A 26,057-nucleotide genomic window follows, 5' to 3' on the forward strand; every position below is an offset into this window, starting at 1 on the left:
TTATAATATATGGAGGAATATGGAGGCTACCTTATACATGGACTATGGGTGTGCGTTATAAAACATGGAGGACTATGGAGTGCAGTATAATATATAGAGAACTATGGGGTGAATTATAATACGTGGAGAATTTTGGGGAAATGCATTGTAATACATGGAGAACTATGGGGGTGCATTATAATATATGACGGGTTATGTGGGACCCTTTATATTATATGGAAGGCTATGTGGGGCCATTATAGTATTTGGAGATCTATATACAAGGGGGGACAAAGATACAAGTATGGGATGGTAATGTTTTGTGCTGAGGGAAAAAGGCTCTTTCCCTCAGCACCCAGCTTTCCCATGCTCTGCTATACATCTTCTCTCAGCACCTAGCTTTCCCATGCTCTGATATGGGAAAGCTGGGTGCTGAGGGAAAGATGTATAGCAGAACATGGGAAAGCAGGGTGGTGATAGAGGGATTTCAGATAATGGGAAACCTGGGTGCGGAGGGTAAAAGCCAAGTGTCAGCATCATTATCCTGTACCCCGAGTGTCAGTGTCATTATCCCATGCCCTAAGTGTCGGTGTACGTGGAGGGGGGCCCCGGTCCAAATTTTGCACCAGGGCCCATCAAACTCTAGTTACGCCACTGATATATATATATTTTCACTGGCCATTAGCAAGCCCTACCCAGCTTAGCCCTGTAATATATCTACAAATAAATTAGAAATATCCTTTAAGATCTTTGCATAGATGTGAACTCAATAGTACATTTATTACAAAATGTTAATCAACTTTGAAAATGCATTGCTTTGTTTTACTGTTAAAAGTCCACAAGTTTCAATTTTAAATTAAAAAATTATGTACTTTCTTACCTAACTCCAAGGAAAAGTAATTAATTTATATAGGAAAATGATCTTAAGAATGATAACTTGTTTCTTTTTTTGACCAATAATCAAAAACGTTGATATAAAATATTTAACAAATCTGTGAGTTTATTTATAACTAAGAGCAAATTATTATTCTGTCATGAAGTTGTGGTGGCTGATAATAAAGGATTTATAAGTCTTATTGTTAAAGAAAGAGTTGCCGAGAGAAATGTTTAACCAGACATCGCAAGAAGTCTATGATCCTCAGGTGTGACACTTTGGGCTCCATTAAAATGAGATGCACAGTCATGCTCGCTCTCAGATGCCAGGTTAAAGATTTGCTTGGGGGCAGTCAATAACAGAGACTAAAGAATGTCTGCTCTTTTCCCGCTTCCAAGTAGTAGCACTTAAGTCTCAGCCCCATACTTGAATCACTGCACTATCTCCACTTCATCAAAACCAGGGAGTTTAGTCTTTGATTATTGTTGTGACTCACAATGTCAGAGAACTACTTACCCTGTGATTTCTACTTTAATCACAGATCCACTGTCAGCAAAGCTGTGAAACAGTTCAAATTGTAATTATAGGAAGCCCATCTGCTAGAAACCACAAATCAGGCTTTACCATATGCTTTTAAAGGTGAACTAATGCCATGATGTAATAACTGTATTTTTCTGCAGATTGAATCCGTTGCCTTCGAAGTTAACACACTGGATAAAAGCTCTCTGAACCCTGACCTGTCTTAGCTTTTGTATCCCTGGGATCTTATATTAACCTGTGAGCTTGTCCAGCTGTTCTACAAGTATTATTGTGAGCAATAATATATCCGCTGCTGAAAATATCACATGGATAACTTAAGCATTGTGGTTTAATGTGCCACAGCAGAAAGAAGGAATGAAGAGCAGTAATTCTCTCAAAACAGATATTACAGAGTACATTGTATAAAGAACATGTACACGTTGTTATACAATAAAAGGAAACAGTGGAAGAAACTTTCTAATTGTTTTAATAGCAGTTGTGAATTTATTTCTATAGTTTAGATATTTTTCAAATATTTATCTACTACTTTATTTTTTTGGGAAATTGTCATTTATAATAACATTGAAATACATGAATGAGAAAAAATACATAAAAATTGTGTATGATTGCATATAATAGGCATGATCATTTGAATTTTACAATTTATCAGAAATGGCCATGAAAAATAAAATCTAAAACTAAAAAGGGAAGGGAAATTGGAGACAAAAAAGGATTATATGGATGGTGATACAGAACGGGAAGCCTGTCAACCCAAATATGTAGACAACTCAATTATTCACTCACACATCCTGGATTGGAGAGATAGATGAAGACAGCTAGTCTTAAATCAATCCATCACTTTTTATTCCCTTGTTACTTGTAATAAGCCAATTACAGGGCATCAATGGACTGCAGTTTTAGTTGTTGCGTCTTTAAAGGAAATCTGTCAGTGGGCTCAACCCTCCTAAGTCGTCTACTTAGTCTTGCAGGTCATAGAAAGTTGAACAAAATATTACCTTGATATTTGCGAATTGATATTTTATTCCAGAGAATTCCACATTTTGCTTCATATGTAAGTGAGTTGTTAAAATCTATTGACTGGATACACATCCTCCTAAGAATCTGCCTCCAGAATGGAAAAGGGCATTTCCAGTGTGAGACATTGCAGTCTTTTCTCCTGCTCTACATGACTCACTAGTAACGCTACCTTTTCATTAAACAAAAACTCTGGAGGCAGACTCAGGAATATCTGTGTCCTGTCCAAAGATCTTAACAGATCATTTTTATGTTATTATTAGTAGTAGCATTTATACATAAAGTAAAACATTCATTTTTTTAATAAGACATCAGATTGCACATAGCAAGGTATCATTTTATTCAACATTCTATGACCTGCATGCCCATATAATTGATTTTTCCTACTAGCAGATTCCATTTAAACATGAGGGACAAAATCCTCTAGAATCACACATCCCAATACAGATACAGGAGTGTTTTCTTTTTAATTTTTCTTGTATCTGTGCTTTATGTGCTTGGGGACTGAAGCAGTGAAAACTACCAAGTGTGTACCCACAATCCAGGAACACTTTGACTTTGTCTGCACCATGACAAGTATGCACCATATAAGTATGATGCATTGAATTAGGCCAGAGATATTATTATGATGCACATGGTAATCTACCATCACTTCTCTGCCATCATCTAATCACCATGTCTATCTCCCCACAGGTATGTCAATTCATCCATTCTACTTTTCCATGAACTGATCTGCTCTCCCCTTCTGTCTGCTGTGTGTTTTAATACATGGTATGTCAATTCATCCATCCTACTTTTCCATGAACTGATCTGCGCTACTCACAAAGATGGCCACACGCTGGACCTCATCTTCACTCACCTCTGTTCCCTATCTAACCTCTCTAACTCGCCTCTCCCCCTGTCTAACCACAACCTACTCACATTCTCTTCCCTCTTTTCTCCAAGTACGCAACCCCCCCTCCACAAACTTTCACACCCTCGCAGAAATATCAAACACATTGATTTACACGCACTTTCACAGTCCCTTCTCCCTCTCACAGACATTGCATTTCTACATGATGCAGATGCTGCTGCAACTTTATACAACACTACAATCTCTGCAGCTCTCGAATCAGCTGCCCCCCTCACACACACCAAAACCCGCACAATCAACAGGCAACCCTGGCACACGAGGCAGACTAAAGAACTAAGACGGGCTTCCAGAATTGCTGAGCGCAGATGGAAGAGGTCTCATTGCCCTCATCATCTCCCAAGAACACCACTATTAAGTCTACTCTCATAAAAATCGTTTTATTAAATTTCATAAATATTAAAACAGAACAAATGTATTGTTGTTCTCATCAGACATATTTAAGATCACATATAGACATGAAAATAAAGTGCAGGTGTCAGACAGACAATACACTCGCCTGAGGAAAGCTTCAGACAATGGTTCTGGAGAAGGATAAAGTGAAGAAGACGTTGGTTGGTCACTGTCAGGGTGATGCTGATAAATATATACTGTGACTATCTCCCTTGGCTATGGTTAGATATCTTCACTTATCAGTGAGCCTATTTTTTCTGCTGGAGGTGTTCGTCAGCCTCACCATCCTTGCTACCCTCTAGCGGGGGTAACCACCACCAAAAATAAAGTGATTTAGAGTGTAGTACATACAAATAGAACCATAGACAAAAAAGACATAATGCGTTAGATGTCCAGGGTTCTTCCGTTTGGTAAAGTTTCCCTAGTTAAGAAGTACTGGATAAGTTAGGTCAGAGCTCAGAGTTCCACTTAGCTTGTAAGCACATGACCACTCTGAGCCAGGGGAGAGGGGCTGACAGCAGGGCAGGTAAGTGGTCACTATCTACTTACCTGCCCCAATGTAGCCCAATAGGGTAATAATAAAAAAAGTCAAAATAAGCCGGATAACCCCTTTAACCCTTTCAGCATCAAATGAAAGTAAATCCATCCAATACAAATAACAGTCAAGTGGGCTCTACAGATGGCCTGTGATCAACTAAAATGTTGTGATCATGTGATGCCAGATCTTCCTTGAGGTCTCAGCATGGCGCGACACACTTGTGACAGGAAAACATTGGTGAATAAGGGACTGTGTCCAGTTATTATTTCTTTAATTCCCTCTTTTTATGTCTTTTAGGTTCACTTTTGTGGACTACTTAGGATTCATTGGATTAAGTTGGATCTTCATAGCTTTTTTTTTTTAATAAATTGGTGAACGAGGCCTAGCGTCGTGGGGTGTTTTGTAAAATATTTTTTTTTTATGTGTATTTTTTTCTCCTTAATCTACTGGGTTAGTAATTGGGTATCTGATAGTTGACTCTCCTTTACCAACCCCTTGGCCTTGATACCAGTTGACAAGTCACAGTTGACATTACTCCAAAAGCACCAATAGTGAAAATAGATAAATAGAAGTGGCACTCACCTTCCATAAAATTGATATTTATTGAAAAGTATTAAAAGAATTCACAGGAGAATCAGGGAAAGCATGGACGACAGCCGTTGCGTGTTTAACTCGAAACAGGAAGGACCTGGGGTGGCTGTGGGCTGGGAAGGGCCAAATAACCATGGGCCTTCCCACCCTAATAATATCATCTCCCAGCTGCTAGCTTTACATTGGCTCGTTATCAAAAGTTGGAGGCACCCTACCCAATTATTAAAACATATTTATTGAAATAATTAAAAAAATGACATTGGATCCTCTCTAATTTTGATAACCAGGAAAGGTACAGCAGATAGCTGAGGGCTATCTATCTATCTATCTATCTATCTAATTGTTGAATATCTTTAACACATGAAAAAACATTTATTTCAGTGTCATGCGTTTTTTTCCTGTATATGTCACATGGATGTCAGACGGATACCATCCATGTACTGTACATATTTCATCCGTGCTAGTGGAAGAAAACGGACATGTCTATATGTGGATCAAATGAACCATGTGTCTTTGTAAAAACACAGAGGTGTGAAAATCACTATTGATTTTAATTAGCATGGAAACACGAATGTGTGAAGGAGGCTTTACCAATAGCTGAATTTTAGTTAATTAAGATTTAGTAGTTTAAGCTTTAGCTTTGCTCCTAAGATTTTCATTGGAGTGTACTAATTTTTGAAAAATAGTTTTAACCCCTTCACAACCGGCAGATTTTGAGCTTTCTGGGGGGGTTTTCGCCACCCTTCTTCCGAGAGTCGTAACTTTTTTAGTTTTCCATCAATATAGCCATGTGAGGTCTTGTTTTTTGTGAAACGAGTTGTACTTTTAAATTTTACCATATAGTTTACTGGAAAACGGCAAAAAAATTCCGTATGCGGAAAAATTGCAAAAAAAGTGCAATTGCAAGATTGTTTTTGAGACATTTTATTCACTGTGTTCACTATATGGTAAAACCAATGTGTCAGTGTGATGCCTCAGGTTGATGCAAGTTTGTAGACACCAAACATGTATAGGTTTACTTTTATCTAAGGGCTTAAAAAAAATCAGAAGTTTGTCCAAAAAAAGTGAGGCACGTTTTGCACCATTTTCCGAGCCACTTTAATTGATTTTATATTTTGATAGATTGGGTATTTATGAACGCGGCAATACCAAATGTGTGTATACTTTTTATTTTTTTAACCCTTTAATTTTTAATGGGGCGAAAGGGGGATGATTTAAACATAGGTTTTTTTTATTTTTTTTAAATGTTTTATTTTTTTTTCTATTTTAATAATCCCCCCTAGGGGGCTATAAGGATCATCAGTCTGATTGCTCATTCTTTTCTTCCGATCAGAGCAGCATAACTCAGATAGGGAGAAATTATCTCTTGTAACCTGCAGTACTCGGCTGCTGGTTACAGGACCAGAGTCATCAAATGACCCTGTGCTACCATGACAACCATCGGATCCATGTGATCACGTCACGTGACTTCTGGTGTGGGTAGTGAGTAAACCTTTACCACGATCGTCATTAAAATGGCGCTGTCACATTTTGACAGCGTCATTTAAGGGGTTAAAAGGTACGGATGAATAATGATTCCACTCGTGCCTGCAAGGCACACATGTCAGCTGTACAAATCAGATGACATGTGCGTGGATCCTCCTCAGCTGCCCGCGGCAGCCAGGTGGGATTAACATTATGACCGCTAGGACGTAACTGCCCACAGTCGTTAAGGGGTTAAATTACTTTGTTAGGAAAATTACTTTTTTTAGGTGTGCAAAATAACACATTTTGCTGGTATTCAATGGTCAACACATGTGAGAGTAATTTGTAAAATTATATCCAATGCAGGATTTTGAATCTGATATGAACCTAAATGTTTTTTTAACAAATATGGTGTGGTGTATTGATTTATGATGACCACTATATATGATAGGTAAGATAAATATAAAAGGTTGATATAGTAGATGATACACTTGTTCCAACTGAAAATTTTTGTAAATTCTTTGAATGTCTTCGGTGGGTCACATGCTTCCTTCATCAGCTATCAATATTGGATCTCAAAGTAAGCGATGATCCAGTTTGCTGCTGATTGTTATAGTCCATCACCTTATTACACTGCTTGTTTGAGCTACATGAGCAAACACTTTCCTGACTATAGCCGCTACCTTCCTCAAGAGGGTATATTTGTGAAAAAAATGTTGCACAATTAAATTCAGGATGCATACCATGGAGAGACCATAAGTTACTGAGCTGAACTGTAATGCAGCCAGAATATTTTGTGCATTATTGCTTACAACAGGGGTGGGGAACCTTTTTTCTGCCGGGGGCCATTTGGAAATTTCTACCAACCTTCGGGGGCCGCAAAAAATAACAGCTTGAAATTTACCCTAATATATTTGGTCAAACAATTTAACTCACCCCTACACCCCAACTATGGTGGCTGGAGCTGCTTTTCTTTGTTGTGGCTGTGATATTCGGCGATATTGAACATGCTGCTTCTCACAACTGCTTTTCCAGGTTTGTCTCATTCAGGAGCACAGTCAACAAATTGGTAAATCATAAACATCACAAGAGGGGCTGGGGGCGTATATACACATCACAGGAGGGGCTGGGGACGTATATAAACATCACAGGAGGGGCTGGGGGCGTATATACACATCACAGGAGGGGCTGGAGGCGTATATACACATCACAGGAGGGGCTGGGGGCGTATATACACATCACAGGAGGGGCTGGGGGCGTATATACACATCACAGGAGGGGCTGGGGGCGTATATACACATCACAGGAGGGGCTGGGGGCGTATATACACATCACAGGAGGGGCTGGGACCGTATATACACATCACAGGAGGGGCTGGGGCGTATATACACATCACAGGAGGGGCTGGGACCATATATACACATCACAGGAGGGGCTGGGACCGTATATACACATCACAGGAGGGGCTGGGACTGCATTGGGGGGACACACAGACAGCACTGGGGTGGTAGGAGTCACACAGCACTGAGAGGCATAAACTGCAGGAAGCCATAAGTCACACAGCCCAGGGAGGCAGGACTTGCACAGCACCAGGAGACATGCACAGCAGGGAGGGAGAGGTATGAGTCACACAGCACAAGAATCAGGGCTCACACAGCCTGGGGAGGCATGCACAGCAGGGAGGCAGGACTTGCACAGCACAGGAGACATGAGTCACACAGCACGAGGAGACATTCACAGCAGGGAGGCAGGAGTCACACAGCCCAGGGAGGCATGCACAGCAGGGAGGCAGGACTTGCACAGCACCAGGAGACATGCACAGCAGAGAGGGAGAGGTATGAGTCACACAGCACAAGAATTAGGGCTCACACAGCACTGGAAGGCATGAGTCACACAGCCCGGGGAGGCATGCACAGCAGAGAGGCAGGACTTGCACACCACGAGGAGACATGCACAGCAAGGAGGCATGAGTCACACAGCCCGGGGAGGCATGCACAGCAGGGAGGCAGGACTAGCACACCACGAGGAGACATGCACAGCAGGGAGGCATGAGTCACACAGCCCGGGGAGACATGCACAGCAGAGAGGCAGGACTTGCACACCACGAGGAGACATGCACAGGGAAGGCAGGATTAACTCAGCATGGTGAGGCATGCACAGCAAGGAGGCATGAGTCACACAGCACAGGGAGACATGCACAGCACAGAGGCATGACTCGCACAGCCCGGTGAGGCATGAAAAGCAGGGAGGCAGGAGTAACATAGCACATACAGCAGGGAATCCGGTAAAGCTGCTCCTCTTCTTCTGTGGGACAGGAGCACACACAGCGTGAGCGTATCTCACGTTTATCCCGCCCAAAAAGTACGTCGGAAGCACACTGGTACAGGCCACTGTGCTGAGAGCCTATGCTATGCGCACCACAATGTGTGATTTAAAGGGCCGGCAGCCGACATGATCGTGGCTGCCGCGGGAGTAGTCACCAGCAATGTGCCCAGGGGCCATATAAAAAGTCGTCGTGGGCCGCATACAGCCCGCGGGCCTGAGGTTCCCCACCCCTGGCTTACAACAATTCTCAGCTACAGTTCATGGGCAGTCATCCAACATGAGGTTTGTCACATGATGCTCAGTATTAACTTGGATGGTTTATGGATTTTGTCCCTGATGCTTTTAAGGTTTAAAATCATTTGGCAGCATTTTGTCATGCATGAATAAAAAGAATGGGGGCATTGTGAGGAATTAGTTGATGTTGAAGATTGGGTCTTATCTGATTAGTGGGAAGCAGAGGTGTAGAAGACATCTAACCATCAACTGGTTGCTGAAACAAACATAGCTCCAAGTTGTGGAGGCTTCATCCCCTGTCCTGATTGCAGTGCATTGATGCCACACAGAAAATTCATCCAGTGGAGTGGAAAATTATGTTTTGTCCCTGTCCATGTCTAATTTCTGCTTCAAGTGTCTACTGTGCAGTACACATTGGAGCTCAAAGGCAAGCTGAAAGATCTTATCACTTTCTTCTACTCATTATAGCACAGAACGAGCAACCTTCTTTGCAAAACACAATGTTAAGTGGGTAGTTTACATCTAGGCTAAGCACATGTGATAATTTTTTGAAATTCAGCCGACTCCAATAGGTTTCTACAGCCCCAGCAATTTGACCAAGGGAGAGATTAGTTGGTGCACAAGCAAATAATTGAGAAGGTATGCCTGTTTCCACAACACAAACTCAGGCATGGATATCTTGCCATGCAAAGAAAAGACGAATGAGGAGTACTTGAAGGAAAATAAGCAGATGTCATGGATGACTATGATGGCGGTGAGGATAACAATGACCAAGTAGCACTTAGGGAATTATCCCACACCTGGGATTCCCACCTGTATGACTCCTCACCACCACGACAAGTCAATTCAGGCAATTTTTTGTCTCTTTCACAGACAGGAAGTGCAGCATTATCTACTCCAGAGAAAACCTCAAAAGAAGCACATCTTGCCGCTGATTTTAGAGATCATGTAAGTTGTACTTCTGCTTACATCCCAACTCCTCTGATAATGTGGCATAGTGGCTGGGAATTGTAATCTTGCTCTTGAGTGGGGACCCATAAGCATGAGCTTTTTCTTTGTCCTCTCAGTCAACAGTTCTTTTGTCAATGGACGGGTTTTTCTCAGCACTCATGCTCATCTATAATGATCCAGACAAATTATTTTTAGTTGAGTCTAAAATCTATTCACTGCAAAAGTTGAATCAGCTTGCAGTGGAATATTGCATTGAATTCCGGCGCTGGTCCATGGACACTCAGTGCCAGTTCTTCCAGGGTGTATCTGAGAGGGTTATGGAGAAATAGGTTATGTATGATATAGGTTATGTATGAAGTAGGTTATGTATGAAATTCCCTTGAGTGTGCTATGTCTCTAGTAATACATATTGATCACCGTTTTTGGCAGAGGTCTCATAAAACCAAAACTCTCTGGGAGGGGGGGTTGTTGTACCAACATCAACTCCGATGGCCTCACCTGAGCCCAGACAGCTTGGAGGAACATCCCATGAGGGGGAGTAATTACTCTGCTCCTAAAAGAGAAGAGGTTTGTTTTTATTGTGGCAAAAAGGGACTCTTTGCCAGTTTCTGCCCTTCTGTGCCCAAGAAAAAATGGTAGTCAGAAAACATTTAGACCCAGTTTGCTTGGGGGATTCCATCCTGGGTCTATGAAGTTCCTCCACTATGGTGTCTCAATGTTTATTTCCCTCAACTGTTAAGGTTAGGGGCCTAGCTTTCCCACTTACAGTCTTTCTGGATAGTGGTTCTATGGTAAACATTATTGATGAACAGTTTGATTGTTCCTCTGGATTAGAGATAAAGGAGTTATGAAATCAAGTACAGATTTTTTACATTGATTCATCATCTCTTTTTCAGTGGGGTTTTGTTGAGTGTGTACAGGGGCTGGAACTTTGTATAGGTGTGCTACCTGTGTGCGCTCAAAGGCATCTCACTCTCATCCTTCGGGATGTTTGCAGCCTTTGAGTGTTCCTCATTAACCTAGGACAGAAATTTCCATGAACTTTATTACAGATTTACCTTCTTTTGCTGGCAATACGTTTTTTTGGTGTTGGTGGACATGTTGTCTAAGATGTCACATTTACTGTCGTTACCTAATGCCAAGACTTTAGCCAAGGAATTTATTTGTGAGATTGTCAAATACCACCATGGAGTCTCCTCTAATGTTGTCTCTGATAGAGAAACTGAGTTTATTGCAAACTTTTGGAGAGCTTTCTGCTCCCGGTTAGGGATTAAAATATCTCCTTCATTGCCATTTCACCTTCAGTGTAATGGGCAAACAGAACACGTGAATTCAAATTTGGAGCAATATTTGCATTGTTTTGTTTCAGATAATGAGGATGAGTGGTCCTTGTTCCTTCCTCTTGATGAATTTTCCATCAATAATTGCTGCCATGAATCTTCTGGCATATTTCCTTTTTTATGTCTAAGGTCATCATCCCCAGTTCTGAACATTTCAGGAGGGGCACTCTTCAGCGGATACCTGGGGAGGAAAATTGGTCTCAGCATTATTGTCCACATCGGAGAGGACTAAGCAGCCTTTGCGTTATATGGGTTCGAGGTATAAACATGTAGCTGACTGTAGACTTGTGCCTGGTCAAGACCTGTATCTGGGTGATCTGGTGTATTTATTTACAAGAAACATAAAGCTTAAGATACCTTCACTGAAGTTAGGACCTTGGTTTTTGGGTCTGTAAAAAAATCACAGCAGTCATTAATCCAGTTGCTTTCCACCTGCCGTTACCGGTAGTGATGAGTGAACCCGTAGATATTTGGGTTCGCCAAACTAGCACGGGCTAAAAAAATAAATTAGGTTCAGCAACTGGACTTTACTCCAAACTTGACCCTGGATGCCAAACCCCATATAAGTCTAAGCAATGCAAACTTTGATGTTTTAAAATGGAGTTAGTAAGTGCTAAGGGGCTGCAAAAGAAAGAAAATAAGGAATAAAGCATTTACAGTATACTTACCAACCTTCCCCGCAGCTGTAACACTGCTTCCGGGTCCGAACATTAGCTCTTCTACATTTTCACTGCTTCCCCTGCTAACTGTCTGTTCTGGCATCTGTGATTGGTTGTAGTCAGACCGCGACCCACCCTCTGCTACAGAGCCTGTGATTGGTTAGAATAGCACATACAGTCTGTCTCTTTATAGTGGTATAAAAATAAATAAAAATAAATAAAAAAATGATGTATGGTCTTCACATATTGATACCCAGCGCAGGTAAATCAGATGGCTCTAGGCTACAGCTCCCCGCTGTGTGCGTTATCTTGATTGTGTATCAAAATACGAGTGACCCAATGTGACTTTTTTAAGTATTTAAATAACTTTTAAGAGTCATGCGGTCCCACGCCAATTTTGATACTCAGCCAAGATAAAGCCGACAGTTGAGGGCTGTATTCTCAGGCTGGGGAAGCACATAGCTGTTTCCCCCAGCATAAAAATAGCAGCCTACAGTCGCCTATCTTATCTTGAGTGTGAATCTGTCATATGGTGTTTGGCTCTAAACTTGCCAAATGTCATGGTGGCATCAGACACTGTTCAGACTTACAGACTCTGACACTCTCCACTATGCTTTCTCTGGTTCTTCTGAGTTGCACAAGCAGGCTTCAGCATTGACCAGCTGTGTGCTCATTAGTGATCGGACTAGCAGGAGTTTATTTCTGCTCTCCTGCTGGTTATCTTTTGGATCCCATGTTGCAGGAGACCTATCACAGTTAAGGGTACTTTACACACAACAATATCGCTAACAATATATTGCCGGGGTCACGGTGTTCGTGACGCACATCCGGCGCTGTTAGCGATATCGTTGTGTGTGACTAAAAGGAGCGATGATCAACAATCACAAAAACGTCAAAAATCGTTGACATGTCGCTCCTTTTCATAATATCGTTGGTGGTGCATGCCGCTGGTTGTTCGTTGTTCCTGCGGCATCACACATCTCTATGTGTGACACCGCAGGAACGACGAATATCTCCTTACCTGCGTCCACTGGCAATGAGGAAGGAAGGAGGTGGGCGGCATGTTCCGGCCGCTCATCTCCGCCCCTCCTCTGCTGTTGGGCGGCCGCTTTGTGATGCCGCTGTGACGCTGAAGGAACCTCCCCCTTAAAGAAGAGATTGATCGGTGTCTCTAGCGATGTCGCTAAGAAGGTATGTGCGTGTGACGCTGCCGTAGCGATATTGTTCGCTACGGCAGCGATCACCCCCATGACGAAACAGCAACGTGGGCGGGTGCTATCGCGCATGACATCACTAGCTATCGCTAGTCATGTCGCAGTGTGTAAAGCACCCTTTACGCCCCGACTTTTTCAGATGGAGGAATTTTTTTCCCATGCCGACAATAGCTTTTTGCTAAACCAGTCTGTGTGCTGTTGTGTTCCAATAGCTGGTGATTTCCTGCATGTTGATTGGTGTACTTTGGAATTCCTCATGTTGCCTTGTTATCTCCTCTCTGCTCTTAAGGCCCCTTTACACACTGAGACTTTCTAGCGATCCCACCAGCGATCCCAACCTGGCCGGGATCGCTACAAAGTCTCTGGTGAGTCGCTGGTGAGCTGTCAAACAGGCATACCTGGAAGATGACGCAACAGCGATACGGACCTGCAGAACGACCTAGCTAGTTATTGGGGACGTTGTAAAGCAGCTTTTTAAAAGGGAAGTCGCTAACGAAGTCGCTGTAAAGGCCCCTTTACACACTGAGACTTTCTAGCGATCATGCTGCACAGCGGGAAAAAAGAACCAAAGAATGGTCCTGAGAGATGTGTAGTGATCAGCAACCTCACAGCAGGGGCCAGGTCGCTGATGTGTTTCACACACTGCAATGTCGCTGGGGAGGTCGCTATTACGTCACAAAACCGGTGACGTTACAGCGATGTCGTTTGCGATGTTGCAGTGTGTAAAGGGGCCTTTAGTTTTCCTCCTTATCATTTGCTGTCTGATAACTCTGTGTGAGCATGCTGTGTGATAGAGTTTTGGTTTCCCTTGTTTGTTTATCACTGTTGGTGTTAACAAGCTCCTGTCCCAGCGCCACCACCTAGAGTAGGGAGAGAAGTAGTACTAGATCAAGGATGGTCAGGAGCAGGGTCAGGCTGACAGCTCAAACATTTTCACCATCAGATCTAACTTAGCCAAGGACACCCTGCTCTGAGGGCCAGTCTAGGAGCCCCAGTCACTGCTGTCTCATGGTCACTGTGACAGTATTAAAATAAAAGGGACCCCATGCTGCATTTTTTCATTATTTAATTTAAATCATTTTTTGTTAAATAGTGTGCAGTCTCCCCAATTTTGATACCCAGCCCAAGATAAATCTGACAGCGGGGGGCTGGTATTCTCAGGATGGGCAGGCCCATAGTTATTGCCCCCCACACCCTAAAAAAAACAGCCCACAGCCACCCAGAATTTTCACATTTATTAGATATGACAATTCCGGTTCTTTACCGGGCTCATATTGTTTGCCCTGGTGTTGTGGAAATCGAGGTAAGGTAAGGGGTTAATGACAGCTGTCATTTGTCAAAAATCATGGTTGCCACTAAGCCCTGGATTTGCAATGTGCGAAAGGATCTATGAGACCCCCCATTACTACTCCTCTAAGTAGAAAGAAATAAACACAAAACACAGAGAAAAATTCTTTATTTAAAAAAATGAAAAAATGCTCTATTTCTCTAATTTATTAACCCCCAAAACAATCCTGGCTGTGCTGAAGTTGCAGCACATGGGCACATTAGAAAACATGACCACCCACTACAGCTTCAGGTAGACACTGACTGAGCTACAGCTATGAGAGGTGACGTCACTAAGATGACCTCCGGTCGCAGCTGAAGTTTCCCACAGGTAAATGCACCTCAGGTGAACTCATTGAACTCCATGAACTTGCCTCAGGTGAACTGATTGAGACCTTCATATCTTGGCAGAAAACCATGGGTTTTTTTACCAAAAGATGCAGATTTGGTTCTGGAATTTATGCCCCCAATTCATTCACCAATAGAATATCTCCTGGAAACAAATGTATCAAAACAGAATATGGTTTTGACATGTCTTTGCCAGAAGATGAAGATTTGGTGCAGGAATTTGGTGATTAAATTCCAGTACCAAATCTGCATCTACTGACAGAAAACCACACAAAAAAGTGTTTTTGATGACGCTTTGGTGCGTTTTTTTGCCAGACTATGCACATTTTGTGCAGAAATCTGGTGCAGACTTTTTTGCACCATATCTACATCTCCTAGCAAAAAAGGCAATTTAGGTACACCAATTACCGGGTTTTGTTTTTGCCAGGAGATGCAGATTTAGTGCTGAAATTTATGCACCAAATTCCTGCACCAAATCTGCATCTTCTGGCAAAAAAAAACTGCATAAAACCACAATGCAGTTTTCATGCGGTCTTTTGCCAGGAGATGCAGAGTTGATCGAGGAATTTGGTGTATAAATTCCAGCACTAAATCTGCATCTTCTGGCAGAAAAAGCGGTGTTCTGCCAAGAGACGCACATTTGGAGTAGAAATCTGGTGTAGACATTTCTACACCAAATCTTCATCTCCTGGCAAAAAAGCCCCTCAGTTTAGATGCCACTAAACCGTGTTTTTTTGGCAGGATTTACTGCCGAAATTTATAAATCAAATTCCTACACCAAATCTGCATCTTCAAGCAAAAAAAGGCATCAAAACGTGATGCTTTTTTTGTCAGGAGATGCAGATTTGGTGCGGGAATTTTGTGTATAAATTCAAGCACAAAATCTGCATCTCTTCACAAAAAAACACAGTTTTCTGCCAGTTGATGTAGGTCTCATTGAAATCAAAGAGTTCTGAGATGAGGTCATTGAGTGCAATGAGTTCACCTGCAGTGAAGCCACTAAGTTAATTGAGTTCAGCTCAGGTCAGTTCACCTGAGGTTACACCTGGGGTACCGTGGGAACCCTAGATGTGACCTCAGGTGAAGTCATTGAACTCAATCCTGGATTTCTGGACTAAGCAATGTATGCACATTAAGCATTGGAGTGCACATATTTCTGCACCAACTCTGCTTCTCCTGGCAAAAAAAACCAAGCCAAAACCGCATGCATTTTTGGTGCAGTCTCAGTCCGTTTTTGCCAGGAGATGCAGATTTGTTGCAGAAATGTCTGCAACCAAATACTCAATGTGCGCACATTGCCTGATTCAGCTCACTGAGTTCTCTGAGAGCAGAGGGGGAGCCCCCAGTGTGAACTCTGGTGACATGACTGCCGGATAACTAAACTGTCAGATTGCTGGACACAGTGGCACAGCAAACCAACAGACCGGTAGCTGTAAGGCCCAGAAACCTTAATGGATCCATTCAGAGAGCCTTTTAGAGAGTCTTTAATCTACTCTGATAACAGGTCACAGCCTCCAGATGCCCAGCAGCAAGGAACTCAAGAAACTTTAAAGGTTCTCCTAAAAAGGGACTCTAAAGGCTCCCTTAAAGTTACAGGGTTGACAGCTACAACAGGACCCTGTGGCTATGAGCTCCGGTAACCTAACCCACTGCCAGATTGTGGGAGATGGTCGCATGGCAATTCGGCAGTGGGTTTCACTTTCACTGAGAAGTTTTATCTCTGGTGACCTGACTGATGTCACCACTTCTCACATCTGGGTCTTCCAGCTGCAATCAGTGTTTCCCGGAGTCTGCAGTGATCGGTCATGTTATCAGTCACCACATACTTTATATTTAGCAAAGCCGGGATCATCGTAGGACCTCATGTGAATTATGTCGGACCTGCAGGGCTGTTTTGGGGGTTAATGAATTGGTGTAAGAATGTGTGCTTTTTAATTTAAAATAATGGATTTTTGTGTTTTTATTTCTTTTTACTTACAGGGTTAGGAATGATGGGGTCTCATAGACCCCTCCCCATTACTAGTCCAGGACTTAATGACCGCTATAATTTTTTGACAAATCACAGATGTCATTAATCCCTGATATTACCCTGATTACCACACCACCATGGCAATTAGGATGACACAGGAAAAGCTTTGGAATTGTTGCATATAATGGATGGGACAATCCTTGGTGGCTGCTGGCTGCTATTTTAAGGCTGGGGGATCCAATAACCATAGGCCCCCCAAACCTGAGAATACCAGCAATCATCTGTCAGCTTTATCCTGTCTAAGTATCAAAATTGGGGGGGGGACCGCATGTAGTTTATTTTAATTATTTATTTAAATAATTTTTAAAAAGCCACATGGAGTCCTCATATTTTGATACACAGGCAAGATATTGCGCACAGCTGGGGACTGCAGCCTGTAGCCGTCTGCGTTATGTGTTCTGGGTATCAATATACGGGAGACCCTATATCATTTTTTTTCCATTTATTTATTTATTTTTACCATACATTAGGGGACCCAGACAGCTACTGTCAGAGCACCCCATCAGAGATTCTGGCACACTGGCAGTCTGACTGCAGCCAATCAAAGACGCCGGCAGAGAAGGTGTGGAAGCAGTGAATATGTATGAGATGTAATGAGCGTACCCGGAAGTAGTGTGACAGCCATGGGAAATCTCAGTAACTCATTGTTTTTCCACTGCTCCTCCCAATCACAGTAATGCCAGTAGCAAAGATGGCTACTGCATTGCTGTAATTGGAAGGCAATCCCAGCATGAAAATCAGGCACCAAACATGTCGGGAAGGGTCTCAACTCTCACAAGGCAAATACTAAAATATTTGACGTGTAATGGATATTGTGAAAACCTTAATATTTGTGCAACTAAAGAATAATGCTGAGCATATTTGCTCATCACTAGTCTTAATATTTCCCATTTTAATTAAAAGCGGTGTAGTAATATGATGTTTTCTTTTGAGTGTTCAGACAACATGCACTTCAGCTTCCCTATTTGTGATATATGTTGTATATTTTATATTTTACTGTTCTGAGAAGAAAATAGGCGTATTCAATGAAGCATGACAGTTGCCCTTTAATGTTCTGCTTTTTAAAGATCAGGGTTGAGTTCAGAAGCCATAGTCATAAGGTTTAATGATTTAATACGGACAACTAGGGAGCTAAAATGGTTAATGGACCCTTGGGAACACTGTTCCCTCATGCATATTACCTTGGTCTAATGGTCTATTAATGTTCTGTTTGCTACAAAGGATGTCATGTTTTATACTTTTCACATTGTTTAATTAAAGTATATAAGGGATAAAATGAGAGTACTACCTTATTCTTTACCACCTTATACTTTGCCAGCTCCTACAGCAGCTCTAATCACTGCACTATAACCCCGTAAATGTTGTGGGATCCCCTTCTGTCACCAGGTGTTTGTGGAGAGATGACATAGTCATAGCAGTCGGGGGCCTTTAGAAGGGCCTTTTGTTTGCTATGTTGCTACTCCTATGCTATTACCTTTCATCGCATGGCTAGATGGTAAAAATGTTAATTTAACAATAGACTATAAAACACTAAAATGATAATTTACCAATAGACTGTAAAATACTAAAGTATTTCAGGGTGTTGTATAAGCAATCACTAGATCTCCACTTAAAGTCCTATATGTTAACAATATGTTAACTACGAAATAACTATAACTATAAAAATGTATTTAAAAAACATTTAAATATATTTTTTTAATGAAATGAAAAAACAATCCTAACAAAATTAAAAATCATTTTTATACCATTCCATAAACTGTAAAAAAAATGTTATCTCTGTATCATTAAAATTGCCAATTTTGAAATAATCTAAACTCACCTATCAAACCTTTGTTGTAAAAAAAACAAAAACCAAAATCACAAAATTATAACTCTTACCACATTGTTAACATAAAAATAGAGATATGATTAAATCAATATGATGCTAGTTGAATTCAAATCAAATGTCATGAAACTTGCAAATATCAGTAAATTCAGAGAATTTGTGACTTGATTAACTTGAATTGCCAAAAAAATGCCCATCACCATATTACACATAGGTAAGGATGAGCGAACTATAAAGTTTGGGGTCCGCACCGGACACATCCAATGCTGAACCTCGAAACACAGACTTTTGACTATACGTCTGATTCCTGTTCTGGTTTGTCACCTGAATAAAGCTTGATGAAAGGGTTCAGAACAGCCAATCAGCAAGCTTTTAGGCTGAGGGCACTTCCGGAGCCATCACAGCCATGCCAAGTAATGCCATGGCTGTAATTGGCCAGTGTACTCCGTGACTCGGCCTGTATAAAGGCCAAATCACGGGCTGCGCAGCCATTTTCCCTTGACTAGAATAAGGGGAGTACGCTGTTGAAGTGAGGGACGGTGATAGGTGCCGTCAGGAAGAAACAAATACATTGTAGGGATGGGGAGCTGCAGGAGTGAGGGACAGTGATAGGTGCATGTAGTTCTAAATCAAATACAGCGCAGAGTATTTTCCAGCGTGCCTTGCTGTGAGAATATCTCTGAAACTTTATACTGCATTGCATCATGAATCTTTGTGTAGCAGTCAAAAACAGCAGCATACAGACATTGTAATTTATTAACACAATCTATCAAAAAACAGACTTTGCACAGCTTGCCTTGCTGTGTGAATATCTCTGAAATTTTATACTGTGTTGCATCATGAAGCTTTCTGTTCAGTCAATAAACAGCAACGTACAGGCATTGTAATCTTTTAGCCTAATCTACCAAAAAAACTACAGGTACATCTTAATGAATTAGAATACCATCAAAAAGTGAATTTATTTCAGTAATTCGATACAAAAAGGGAAACACCTTTATTATCACATATATTATATAGAGTCATTACAAACCGAGTGATCTATTCCAAGTGTTTATTTCTGTTAATGTTGATGATTATGGCTTACTGCCAATGAAAACCCAAAGATTATTATCTCAGAAAATTAGAATAATTACCCCAAAACACCTGCAGAGACTTCCTAAGCATTTAAAATGGTCCCTTAAGCGGGCTTTACACACAGCGATATCGGTCCCGTTATCGGTCCCGATATTGCTAGCGTGGGTACCCGCCCCCATCTGTTGTGCGACACGGGCAAATCGCTGCCCGTGCCGCACAACATCGCCCAGACCCGTCACACATACTTACCTGCCCGGCGACGACGCTGTGACCGGCGAACCACCTCCTTTCTAAGGGGGCGGTCCGTGCGGCGTTAAAGCGACGTCACTGAGCGGCCGCCCAATAGAAGCGGAGGGGCGGAGATGAGCGGGACGTAACATCCCGCCACCTCCTTCCTTCTGCAATGTGGCTGGGAGGCAGGTAAGGAGAGCTTCCTTGTTCCTGCGGTGTCACACGGAGCGATGTGTGCTGCCGCAGGAACGAGGAACAACGATTTTTGAGAATGGATCCCCATGTCACCGATGAGCGATTTTGCACATTTTTGCAACGATGCAAAATCGCTCATAGGTGTCACATGCAACGGCATCGCTAATGCGGCCGGATGTGCGTCACCAATTCCGTGACCCCAACGAGTTCGCATTAGCGATGTCTTAGCGTGTAAAGCCCCCTTTAGTCTTATTCAGTAGGCTACACAATCATGGGGAAGACTGACAGATTCCCAGAAGGCAGTCATTGATACACTTCACAAGGAGGGTAAGCCACAAAAGTTCAGTGCTAAAGAAGCTGGTTGTATCTAAGCATAGTAATGAAAAGTTGAGTGGAAAGAAAATGATTGGTGCAATACGCAGCTGTCTACCAGGAAATTTTAGAGCACATCATGCTTCCTTCTGCAGACAAGCTTTTTGGAGATAGACATTTCATTTTCCAGGAGGACCTGGCACCTGTGCACACTGCCAAAAGTACCAATACCTGGTTTAATAACCACAGTATCACTGTGCTTAATTGAACAGCAAACTCACCTGACCTAAACCCCATAGAGAATTCATGGGGTATTGTCAAGAGGAAGATGAAATACATCAGACCCAACAATGGAGATGAGATGAAGGCTGCTATCAAAGCAATCTGGGCTTCCATAACACCTCAGCAGTGCCACAGGCTGATCACCTCCATGCCACGCTGCACTGATACAGTAATTCATGCAAAAGGAGCTCTGACCAAATATTAAGTGCATTTACCGTACATACTTTTCAGTAGGACAAGGACAAAGAACAAGAGGCGATCAAATAGGTCTATTTATTTTTTATTATTAATAAAAGTGCGGACAGGTGAGGGGAGTCAAACCCGGTATACATCACTACAGTTATCATGCACCAATTGTGCAAGGCATTATATAGAGTCAAGGTTGTGAACACATATGTACCCTCAAAATTACAATCTGCATAGGGTATGAAATATTTATTCATCAAATATCCCTTACTGATTTACTGGACTCACTCATCCATACATGCACACACAGAGAGTACAATGTTAAAGATACAGTAGAGGCCACATGAACTACTCCAAGCTCAAACATGGACCACGTGCCCAGAGGGTAAAGTATGAGACCACTATCCATAAATCACTATGTCAAAAAGGCATCAATGTCCATAAAGTACAATATAAATCTTAATATCTTTATATGCACAATGCACAATTTGTCCTTGTCTTATTGTAATAGCGATTTGGTCTCATATTGTGGTCCTTATTCTGCATAATATATTACATTGTGCTGACTACTTATTATCGTTATGCAGAATCTATGTATGCCATTTCTTACTCTACTGTCTTTTGCTGTGTTTTGCACAGATTGTGGTGTCTTCGTAACTACAAAGCCATGGAAACTTCATGGCTTGATCAAGCCGAACAGGTGTTTGGGCAGTCTCAAACGGATGTAACTTGTAGTGAACCTAATACGGATCTTCTTTTCTCCGAAATTGTCACCTTGATTAGCAAACGTACTCGTTTGTGGTGGAGTAGATTACTTTTGGAGAAATATGTGAATAATAAACTCATACCAAGGGGTCTTAGGATCCGAGTAACGCCATCCTTTGTGGTTGATGACCAAGATTTCATCTCTAAATGGGAGGACTTTTGCAACGTCTGCTCTGCTAATCTTATGCGGCTCCTTATTGAATTTAATACTAATAACATTGCCAAGATTGATCTTGTGATTGATCAGAAGCAGGTTGCCTTCCGCGCTGAGTGTCCTCCTGACCGTGCTGAGAAATACGACTCTGAGGCTAAGAAAAAGGTAGAATCATTGGTCAAGCAAATCAGAGATGTTCATCTAAAAAAATTCAAGCGCGATCAAAAAGATGCTGCTGATAATAAAATGTATTTTTGGCGCAAATCTCGAACGGATCAAGATGGAGGTAGACGCCCATCAGCTCAATCTAATATTCAATCTTTGAGTGAATTATCCGACACTTCTGACTCTAGCACAAGGTCTGGAACCACATACGGGACTGGTGGCCGTCCACGATATCAAAATCAATGGAATAAGAAATCTAAGGGATTCAACCAAACTAATGATAACAAGGTGATTAACCTTAGTTCACATACATTTAGCGAAGTTGATTTGTCCCTGCTGGCCAAAGGTTTGTCATTCTCCCCTGTGGCTGGATTCCAGACCTTTTCTGCTATTAAAGATCTTCATAATTTTGCTAGAGCATTATTGTTTAAACGACATTTTTTTGATGAAACATCTCGCTTGTTATTCCCCGCAGAAAAAGAACAAGCGGCCTTAGCCACACTGTCTGAATTAGAATTGGAACATAAAGCTGGAGAGGGAGGTAAGATACCAGCTTGTATCAAACCTTGTTCTAAAAAATCCATTCCCCTCTCCTCCTGCACAAATATTGACTTGTTTGTGCAGGTGGTGACTAAAGAATTTGAAAAATTGCCTGGCACGGTCAGGAATGATAATCTTTCTAGAGCGGAACGCATACGCCTTAAGGAGCTGCAGCAGATATCAGATGTGACTATAAAGCCGGCCGACAAGGGGGGGAACATTGTCATTTGGCCTATATCTGCTTATGAGAGGGAGGCATTTCGCCAATTGCGCGATAAGACATGCTACCAAAAGTTAACATTCAATCCCCTCTCTAAATACATTGATGAACTCAAGTGTATTTTACTACATGCCCAAAATGACGGTGTTATCTCCCCCGAGCTGGCGTCGGCATTAATTACACCTGAACCTAGGATCGCAACTCTTTACTTGTTACCGAAGTTGCACAAAAATGCATCAGTGCCTCCTGGTCGTCCCATTATCTCCGGTAACGGTAATTTCTTGGAAAACATCAACAGATGGCTTGACTATCAACTCCAGCCTCTTGTGAGGAATCTTCCTTCCTATATTCAGGACACTGGAGAATTTCTCAAACGGATTGATGGTCTATATATTGGCAGTGATTCATTGTTGGTGTGTTGTGATGTAGAGTCGCTGTATACCAGCATCCGACATGCTGACGGAATTGAGACAGTTAAATTTTATCTTAACACAACGCAACTGTCTCCACAATTTGTTGAGTTGTTGTTGCGACTGTTGGAGTTCTCTCTAACACATAATTTTTTTGTTTTTAAGGGGTCTTTTTACCTGCAGCTCCAGGGTACAGCGATGGGCGCTTCTTTTGCGCCCGCGTACGCCAACCTGTTCCTGGGGCTGTGGGAGAGAGACCTCCCCCTGCCAGATTGTCCCTCGTCGATGGGCCATGTCCTCCTGTGGACGCGGTACATCGACGATATTTTCTTAATCTGGCAGGGGACTTCTGATTTTCTTTTGCTATTTATTCAAGAGATGAACTCCAACGGTCGCAACATTTATCTTACCCACCAACATTCTCCTGATTCCGTGGCGTTTCTTGATGTTTTGGTATATAGGGACTCTGAGGATTTTCTACAGACCGATCTATATCGGAAAGCCACAGCCACCAACACATTACTCCATGCGTCTTCTTTTCATCCGCCATATATGATCAAGTCCGTACCTGTCGGACAATTCCTGCGTATTCGCAGGTTGTGTTCTAATGACAGTGATTTCGAGAAACAATCTGTTGAGTTAACCAAGCGTTTTGCTGAGAGGGGATACAGCAAACGTACCATCAAACATGCATATCATCGTGCAAAATATTCGGTTAGAAACGATTTGCTGTATTCCATGAAACCCAGCAAGAATGCGACATCAGTTAGATTTATCACTGATTACTGTTCCGAACATAATGCGATTCGACAAGTTTTGATGAAGTCTTGGCCTATCTTACAAGCCGATTCTATTTTGGCCAGGATTTTACCTCATCAACCACAAATTACAGTGCGCAGAGCCAAGAACCTCAAGGATTTCCTTGTCCGTAGTCTCCATGATCCCAATCCCCCACAACAATTATTTTTGAAAAATCCACCAATTAAGGGCGGGAGCTTTCCCTGCGACAAATGTGTTGCTTGCCCTAATGTATCACGCACTGACACATTTAGCAATTCTTCAGCTACAAAGACCTTTAAAATTCTGAAGAGAATTACTTGTCAGTCTAAATGTGTGATATATTATGGTCTTTGTCCCTGCCCAAAAATCTATATTGGTCTCACAACCCGCCAATTAAAGGTTCGCGTTCGCGAACACATTCTGGGAATTGAGGCCGCTCGGGATGTTAGTGACGTAAACACCCTTAAAACAATTCCCAAGCATTTCAAATTATTCCACGGATCTGATTCTGGGAAATTCATGATTCGTGGAATTGATATGCTGGATATAGATATACGGGGTGGCCGGGTCAGTCAGAGATTGGGACAATTGGAGACGCGGTGGATCTGGCGTCTGCGTACTGTTCAGCCCCATGGTCTCAATGAGCATATGAGTTTTGTTCCTTTCCTATAAAGTCTGGTTTCTCCTTTTTGGTTTTAAATTGTTTTTAACTTGGTTTTATTTATAATTTTTCAGGCCTCCTTTTTCATTTGGTTCCCTGTACACATAATGCTGATATGGAAAATGGATACTATGAATTCTCCGTTGGACTACACATAAATGAAGATCTTCAATGAGTGATATTATATCTCTTTAATAAATTTTGTACATTATTAATATATACTGTAATTGTGGTATACTTGCAGGTTGTTGTATGTAATTGTATTTTTTACATGGATAATTATTCTCTATGTTGAGAGAGGTTATTGGTCATCTTCCTTTTTCTCTCTATGAGACACATAGTGTTGCGGGCTGTTACACACGATCACACTATCTGTATGAATTTTTATAGATCCCTTGAAGAGACATGTATTGCTGCGGGCTGCTACACATGATCACACTATTTGTATGAATTTTATAGAACCCTTCTTATCATCCTGTTGGGAGTATTTTTGATGGTTTTGTCATAAGGTGTTTTTGCTGTTGACATAACCTTAATTGCATGGCTGGTGTGGTTCTGTGTAGCAGGTTGCTGTACAGTTACATTGTGTGGCAATCCTGTCCTGAGATGTTAGATTATTCATTTTATTATACTCTCATTCTTGCAATTTGTTATAACATTTGTATTGCAATGTGTGGTTACGATATACATCACTTAGTTGCCTTTATGGGCTATATGTAATGTATCCTCTATTTTTGGTAATTGGCTGTGCAGAGAAACCAAATCCTTATATCTTCCTCTCTCTCCGTATTGTTGCAGTGTACGCATGCGCGGCCTGTCTGGGATTCTCGCGCTCCCAGCCGCGTCTCTATGGCTACTTGGACGCCGGGTTCCCCGGCGCTCGTGTATCCATGACGCGTCTGTGAGGCGGGACTTCCGGCTGACCGGCTTCATGTGCGTCATATTGCTGCCCAATCGAAGAGAGCGGTGGCCTATAATTACCTCACTTCCTCCGTGTTAGTTCACGCCCCCTGATGAAGGTTTACACCGAAATGCGCATTGGGCGCATTCCACCGCAGTTATTGCCATCTTTGAGTAACATGTAAGTCTTGAATTGTTGTTTATCATATGTACCTGTCTTCTGCATAATTGGTTCTGGGCGGTGCTCGTGCCCTGTGCACCACATGAGTGAATGGTGGATATTATATTGCTATGAGTCCGTGGATTGTCATGTGCTCTATGATCCAAGCTTGGAAAAACCCATGTGGTATTCTCATTATATACAATTCTTGAATCCGCTTATGTGCATGCGAGGATTATTGGAGTTATAACTCCTACAATGTATGGATATTGAGCACTGTTCTTTGTAACCATCACTATTTTAGTATTATATGGAAGTTCCACTCTGTTGCTGAGCATGGAATTTTTGCTCACCAATATATGAATAGTGCCCTTATCCTATATACCTTATCCTCCGTACACTGTATTAGTAGATGAAGGATATTCTGTGTGTTTGTGCCATCATTTCATGGACTGCTCCATGTTCTGT

This window comes from Anomaloglossus baeobatrachus, chromosome 2, assembly GCF_048569485.1.
Source record: "Anomaloglossus baeobatrachus isolate aAnoBae1 chromosome 2, aAnoBae1.hap1, whole genome shotgun sequence".
NCBI lineage: Eukaryota > Metazoa > Chordata > Amphibia > Anura > Aromobatidae > Anomaloglossus > Anomaloglossus baeobatrachus.